Consider the following 8,176-nt stretch of genomic DNA (forward strand, 5'->3'; position numbering starts at 1 on the left):
GCATATCTATCTATCGATGGCTTATATACTGAAAAAGAGGGCATCTAGCAAACACTGGAACATTTGTGAAGTTCCTCGATAAGTCATGATTCTTCTAGAAACTCCAGTGCTCATACTCCTAGAGTTACGTGACTTCCGCTGTCGTAACAATATAGTGGTAATATTTATATTATATGCATGGTGTTTTGAAATGGATTTTACTCACACAGTCGTCATATATATTATACGAAATTTAAGTCAGTGCAGAATTAATGCTATTAATTTATTCTAGTGAATCCAGAGAATTGTTTAAGATATTAACTGTTAGTCCATTTACTACTTGTCACTGACTGAGTTTCAGGGAATTAGATTATCATTAATGCCACAGAATAATTTATTTTAACTAGTATCTTTTATTTGTATATATATATATATATATATTAAAATATAACTATAGGTCAGATCATTGGACAATATTACAATATACCTACGATATGGGTAAAGATGTCAAAGCTAGATAGATGTAAAAGAGAGGTGCATTACGGGTGTGTTTAATTATTTGTAGCTTTGCATTATTGTGTTTGTTGGTTGAGTAAGATAATCTTAACGAGAAAATAAATTAGATTTGTTTCTAGATTTGAGGACAGAAATAAAATGTGAAAGTATATTTGGATAAACAGAATAGACAGACAGTAATCAGATACATAAACGTCTTATAAGAATGTTTGTTTGTGTCCAAAGTTACACAATGGGCTATCGTTATTGTGCCCACCGCGGTGAATCGAACTCCGGATATTAGCAATGTAAATATGTAGACTTACCGCTGACCCACCAGGAGGCTCCCATATGACAATTAGCCAATAAACAATAATCATTATTGATGTACGTCAAAGAAGTTTAACATTTTAGTCCTATTATTACTGTTTTATACGTTAACTTTATTAAGAACAATACAACTATGTCTCCATATTCAAAATATTGATGTTACACTTATCACACTTCAGTAAAATGCCCGTTACAGTGAATGATGTGGTACTTGTGTTAATCAAATATATTTACTCTACAATAAACAAAGGTTATTTTATCATTTAACTTTAACATGGTTTAACTTGTAGGTTGGTCAGTGTTTCGTCATAGATGGACGCTTGTTTGTTTGCTTTGCTTTTACAGCAAATTTAATAAGGCACTTGTTTTGAAATGCCGAACAGATATACGGCAACCAGTCGGCAGCACCCACCGCCAACTCTTGAAACACTCTTTACTAACGAAAAGCGGGATTGACCGTCACATTATACAAACCCACGACTGAAAGGGGAGTCATGTTCGGCTACGGATTTTTATCCAGCGACCCGCAGATATCGAGCATAGCGCACTAATCACCAGGCCCATAAATAGATACACTTACCACCAATACCCATAGATACACTTACCACCAGTACCCATAGATACACTTACCACCAGTACCCAACATATTAAGAGTTCGACGTATCTGTAGTTTTTACAAAAATCAAAACGTTTATTGGTTTATTTGATCATAGAAAAACCATGAGTGACTTAAAATCTTCAATAACTTGAAAAAGAAATTATAACGAAAAATAAATTTATTTTCAAATTTCATTTTTATAAACCTTAAATAATAATAAAAATAAAGTAACAGTGCCTAGTTCCTTCGTTTCACAATAGATGGAGGAAATTATTTGTATTTGTTGACCGAGCTAATAACGCTAGCTGCCACCATCCTTTGTTTTTAACTACTGACCAGAGCGAAGGTAGCCAGTCAACAGCGCACTACCACGCACAATCCACTATAAATATTTGATTGTCACTCTTGTAACGCGCTCACATCTTAAAGTGCAGAAAGTGCACCTCGCCAGCTCCGAAATACAGAGCTCCACCACGAGGCCCTCAGGCGCACCAGTAGAAATTGGAAATAAGCAACTAAAAGACAAGTTTTAAAACAATAATGCTGGTGAATCTTTCCTCAATAATAAAATCAATAATTCGTCGGAAATAAAGTAGTTTCTGTTGTTTTTCATGTGCAATATAATTCACTAGATGGCATTACGTTCACCAGCACACGAGAATGTCGTAGTTGGCATAACACAATGCATACCTGAGAAATTTTCCACGGACGTAGTTTTCATTTTATCAGAACCATGGCGATTTCCCAGTAGCGCCACCATGTATCAAACATAATAAATTTAAGCCCCAAGGTCTATCGTTCATGGGATAGTAAGTAAGGCCAGATTTTTAAATATCTTCACTTCAAGTGGTTCCGCGTTGATCATCAACCATTTCAAACAGAAAAGATTGGCCTCCTGGCCTGAAGCCAACATCTTTGTTGCCTCGTGGGGTCACTTATTTCGAAATGGTTTTAGTTAAATTCTTGCTGTGGCTGTAGTGTTAATACCGAACGCAAGGAGTGACCACAAACTTCTCTTAACAATAGGTCAACACGGGAACATCTAGTAAAGGCGAATGTCTTTAAATGGCCCTACAAAGTAACCGGAAACTGGAGGGGAATGGTGTAACCATTTTGAATATCTCCCGCTTTTTTCCCTTCTTAGTCCTTCAAATAGTCCATTGTCGGTGTAGAGTTGTGGACCCGAGTAGCAGCTTGCCTTGAAATGAAAAAAACGGAAACGTTTATTCAGAATTGAATAATGACATTCCAGACGTAAATGCTGATAAGCTGAGGGGTAAAAATGTGTTGTAGATTCCCCAAGTGTTAACAACTGGACAAATAGACAAGCACAAATAACGTAGGTGGCGAAGCCTGATATGTACATAAGTTATAAGATAGGATCAGAAACTGAATCATATAAAGATAAATGTTCATAAAAAAGTCGAGGCAGAAAAAAAAGCTAAACAGATCAATATCTACTAACTTAAAAAGAAATATGTTCGTAATATAAACATTAATATCTACCAATTTAAACATATAAATGATCATAATATAGACACTAATATCCGTCTATTAAACAGAAATATGATCATAACATGAACACTAATATCCGTATATTTAAACAGAAAATGATAGTAATATAAACAATATTATCCACCAATTTAAACAGAAATATGATCGTAATGTAACCACCAATATGATTTTAATTCTTTTTAAATATACGGATATTAGTATCTATGTTACGATTATATTTATGTTTAAATATACGGATATTAGTGTCTATGTTACGATCATATTTATGTTTAAATATACGGATATTAGTGTCTATGTTACGATTATATTTATGTTTAAATATACGTATATTAGTGTCTATGTTACGATCATATTTATGTTTAAATATACGGATATTAGTGTTTATATTACGATCATATTTATGTTTAAATATACGGATATTAGTGTCTATGTTACGATTATATTTATGTTTAAATATACGGATATTAGTGTCTATGTTACGATTATATTTATGTTTAAATATACGTATATTAGTGTCTATGTTACGATCATATTTATGTTTAAATATACGGATATTAGTGTCTATGTTACAATCATATTTTTGTTAAAAAAGATAGATATTAGAGTCCATGTTAAGATAATATTTATGTTTAAATATACGGATATTAGTGTCTATGTTACAATCATTCTTCTGTGTAAACACAAAGAGAGTCATAATACAAACACCGATATCGACCCATTTAAACAACCAGATAATTGTAATAGAAACCTCAATATTCACGTTTCTCTCCGTACAGTTGCTGGTTGTTTTGTAAAACAAGAAAGCTTATGCAATGGTTTATACGGTATGTAAGGAGTAATATCATTGTGGTTTATTAGGTACGTAAGGAGTAATATAATTGTAGTTTGTAAGGTTTATAAGGAATAATATCATTGTGGTTTATACAGTATGTAAGGAATAATATCATTGTGGTATATACGGTATGTTAGGAGTAATATAATTGTAGTTTATAAGGTACGTAAAGAGTAATATCATTGTGGTTTATACGGTACGTAAGGAGTAATATCATTGTGGTTTATTAGGTACGTAAGGAGTAATATCATTGTAGTTTATAAGGTTTATAAGGAGTAATATCATTGTGGTTTATACGGTATGTAAGGAGTAATATCATTGTGGTTTATACGGTATGTAAGGAATAATATCATTGTGGTTTATACGGTATGTAAGGAGTAATATCATTGTGGTTTATTAGGTACGTAAGGAGTAATATCATTGTAGTTTATAAGATTTATAAGGAGTAATATCATTGTGGTTTATACGGTATGTAAGGAGTAATATCATTGTGGTTTATAAGGTACGTAAAGAGTAATGTCATTGTAGTTTATACGGTATGTAAGGAGTAATATCATTGTGGTTTATAAGGTACTTAAAGAGTAATATCATTGTGGTTTATAAGGTTTATAAGGAGTAATATTATTGTGGTTTATACGGTACGTAAGGAGTAATATCATTGTAGTTTATACGGTACGTAAGGAGTCATGTCATTGTGGTTTTATACGGTATGTAAGGAGTAATGTCATTGTGGTTTATACCCTATGTAAAGAGTAATATCATTGTAGTTTATACGGTATGTAAAGAGTAATGTCATTGTGATTTATACGGTATGTAAGGAGTAATATCATTGTGGTTTATAAAATACGTAAGGAGTAATGTCATTGTGGTTTATACGGTATGTAAAGGCTTAGCTCTACTACAGATTACTTCAAGGTGAAAGTATCCACCTAGTGCCCGGAAGACTGAGGGCTACCAACAGGCCATTCTTGTCACAGCTACATTCGCCCTCAGAAACTAAGCTTCACGAGGTAAGGAGCTGGGATTTCTTCTAACCTGCATATTTGACATTCTGGATTCTCTGTAACTTGTACACATATCTGATAAGCAGGGATTCTCTCTAGCTTGTAGACGTTTGTGACGATCCGGGATTCTCTCTAGTCTGTAGACGTTTGTGAAGATCCGGGATTTTCTCTAGTCTGTGGACCTTTTTGACGATTCGGGATTCTCTTTAGGCTGTATAAATTTCTGATAAGGTGAATTCTTTCTAGCCTGTAGACAATTCTGACAAACCTGGATTATTTCTAGCCTGTATACATTTCTGATAAAGTGGATTCTCTCTAGCCTGTAGACAATTCTGACAATCCTGTATTATTTCTCGCCTGTAGACGTTTCTGATAAAGTGGATTCTCTCTAGCCTGTAGACAATTCTGACAATCCTGGATTATTTCTAGCCTGTAGACGTTTCTGATAAAGTGGATTCTCTCTAGCCTGTAGACAATTCTGACAATCCTGGATTATTTCTAGCCTGTAGACGTTTCTGATAAAGTGGATTCTCTCTGGCCTGTAGACGTTTCTTACAACCCCTGACAATCACAATTACTTCTCCGCTTGTTTGCTTAGATGCTTCTAACCTAATATAAATCTTCAGTTACGAAACTTGATGATGAATCTGAAAACACGAGTCTTCAGTTACTCTGAATAAAGTCGAGAAGAGAAACTGTAGTCGGAATGATTCATTAGTGAATCGATATGTTTGTAATTGTTTCTGCTACCGTTGTACGATTTTATAAAGGACGAAGAAGAAAGTTCTTTAAAATATTGTGTAGGTTGTTTTGTTTGTTGTTAAGTGCAAAGCTACACAATGAGCTATGTCCACCAGGGGTATCGAAACCAGGTTTTTAGCCTTATAAGCCTTGAGACTACAGTACAATGTCTACAGTAAAGTATACTATTTAGTCAAATTTTCGATAAAAAAAACTCGTAAATATTTTTAAAAGATCGCGTGTCCTACGTGCTTTATTGTTTTTATGTGTAATTATAAATTTAATGCTAAATAACTGATAAATCAGTTTTACAAGTAAATGTTTGTTTGCTATGGGGCGAAGGTAGTACGCCCGTAAACTGACCTATGGGGCCAGAAGTAAAATAACTTTTACATTATGAACTCGAACGAGCGTATCTATCTGAGTTCCGTTTTAAACTCGTCTCTGCTATATGTATGCGCGTTTGGTAAGATAAATGTTACACTGTTTCTCCTTTTTGTTTTTGACTTGTCAACTGATCGTTTGGTGTTTCACGTAACAAACTTTGTTCTTCCCTGTTTAATATATTATCTTACGCTCTATGTAGCATTGTTATAGTTGTATAATAAACATTTTGATGTGTAAATGCATCCCATATAGGGTTTTTGTTTTTTAATTGAAGCTGTAGGTGCTTCCAATTCGCTCAAAGACACCACTACTCGTTTTTTATTGGCTTTTATTACCGCTCAAAATTAATTTTAATGAACAATATCTCCTCATTGGCTTATATAACGACTCAACATATTTGTTTCGTCAGTACTGGTTTCTCATTGGTTTATATTATGATTCAAACTTGCTTTTTAGCACTATTAGCTCGTCATTGGCTTATACCGATTGTTAGTAAGCAATGTGAACCAACTAGAAGGTGGTCCATGTGCCAGAATAGCGCAATAATCTATGAGTGACTATAGGAAATTAGTGAATAAAACTGGAGGTAAATATGAAGACTCAGAGGAGAGATTTGAGTGAAAAACAAAAGGTGTAAGTTTTAGTGTACTATATAAAAATAAGAGTACACTGGATAAACAAATGTAATGTAAACAAATACTTTGAAATAGAAAGATAATCAAATGTTTCCTGTCTCGGCGAAGAGAACAAATAACAGTCTAGCATATTACTACTCTCCAAACATCATTGTGTTTGAAGGGATCAGCCTGCAGAGGCCGCTAGTGTTTGAAATACAGCTTCTTCGTAACTAACAAAAGACAGCCGTGATTGGCAGTGGACAAAGCCCACGAATTTCAAAGGACCGGTGATGTAGCAATTAGTCACAGCGAAGGGCGGGTCTAAGTGAAAAGAAGTAAAAAAAAAAGCTCACGTGAGAGAATGCACTGAGTCGGTGCTGTGAAGTAAAAAGATTGAGAACGAATTGAATGTCCAGACGTTTTCTGTAGGTTTCACTTTCTGACACACTTTGTTCTCGACTTACTTTGCAGCCAGTTCTAAACTTGAGTACTTAAACCTTAACGTTCATGGGCTCAAAAAGTTTGGTGACGTTCAAGGGCTAGTTCGTGGGCTGAGGGTTCAAGACCCTAAGTGATGTATAGGGGCTAGTCCGTGTGTAGAGGGCTAAAAAAAATTGGTGATGTTTAGGAGCTAGTCTGTGTGCTGAGGGCTCAAAACATTTGGCGGTGTTTAAGGGCTGGTCCGTGGGCTGAGGGCACGCACATAGAGTTTTTGAAGCAGTAGTATCTCCTTCTGGACAAAGTGACCAGTAACCTTCCACAGTCATGGTCAGTATCACTATAAAGGTAAGTGAGAAGTGTCGCGTTAAGAAACGAGTGGGTCCCCATTGATTACCCTTTCTTTTAATACAATACCATACAATTTGTTAAACTCAATTTATGAGTGATACAAAATTAAGAAATAAAAATATATTTCTTACAAGCTGGTATATCATTCTATTATACACTTCATGTTTTATTATTTATTATTGTACTCGCAATGCGCGGTAGGCCCTAAGTAACTACCTCTTTGTCCATTGGATAAATGGCCCTGTAAGCTAGAAACAAGGTATCCTGGAAATAAAAATACCCACGGTATTAAATCAGTCACAAATGGTCCACTGTTAGAGTTCTTAATTTTTCGTGTGTGTGTTCAACTATAAAGTATAAAATAAAGTTTTAAATCAACAAAATTATGACAAGTTCAGAATAATGAAATCGTTAACCAATGTCATTAGGAGACTAAGTAGACTAGAATATTTTAGATGTTGTTATGTTATTGATTTGTTTTGTCTATATATATATTGAAAATATGTAATGTCGCCATTTTGAGAAATTAGAATCAGACGTTTAACACCTTTCTTGTACTGTATATGTTGAATGATATCAGTCTAACTTACGTAGGGTGTGTTGTATGTTTCGCACAAAGAAACACATTAGAAATATGTCGAGAACTTTCTGGGTTGCAGCCTTTCCTGCCGTGGCATCTTCCCTGTGTTGAAGTTTCCAGCATTGAGCTTTCTTGTGCCCAGGTTTGTTACAGTGCCAGCAAAGTCCCTCAAAACTCTCGGAAAGCTGACCTTTTCTGGCCTTGAATCCTGATGACTGTACCAACATCGGTACCTCTGTGCTGGACTTAACGTAGGATTCAAATTCGAGAGCTCTGGCCATTGCATCCTGCATAGTAGAGAGGTGTGCT

This window comes from Limulus polyphemus, unplaced genomic scaffold, assembly GCF_000517525.1.
Source record: "Limulus polyphemus unplaced genomic scaffold, Limulus_polyphemus-2.1.2 Scaffold1511, whole genome shotgun sequence".
Lineage (NCBI taxonomy): Eukaryota > Metazoa > Arthropoda > Merostomata > Xiphosura > Limulidae > Limulus > Limulus polyphemus.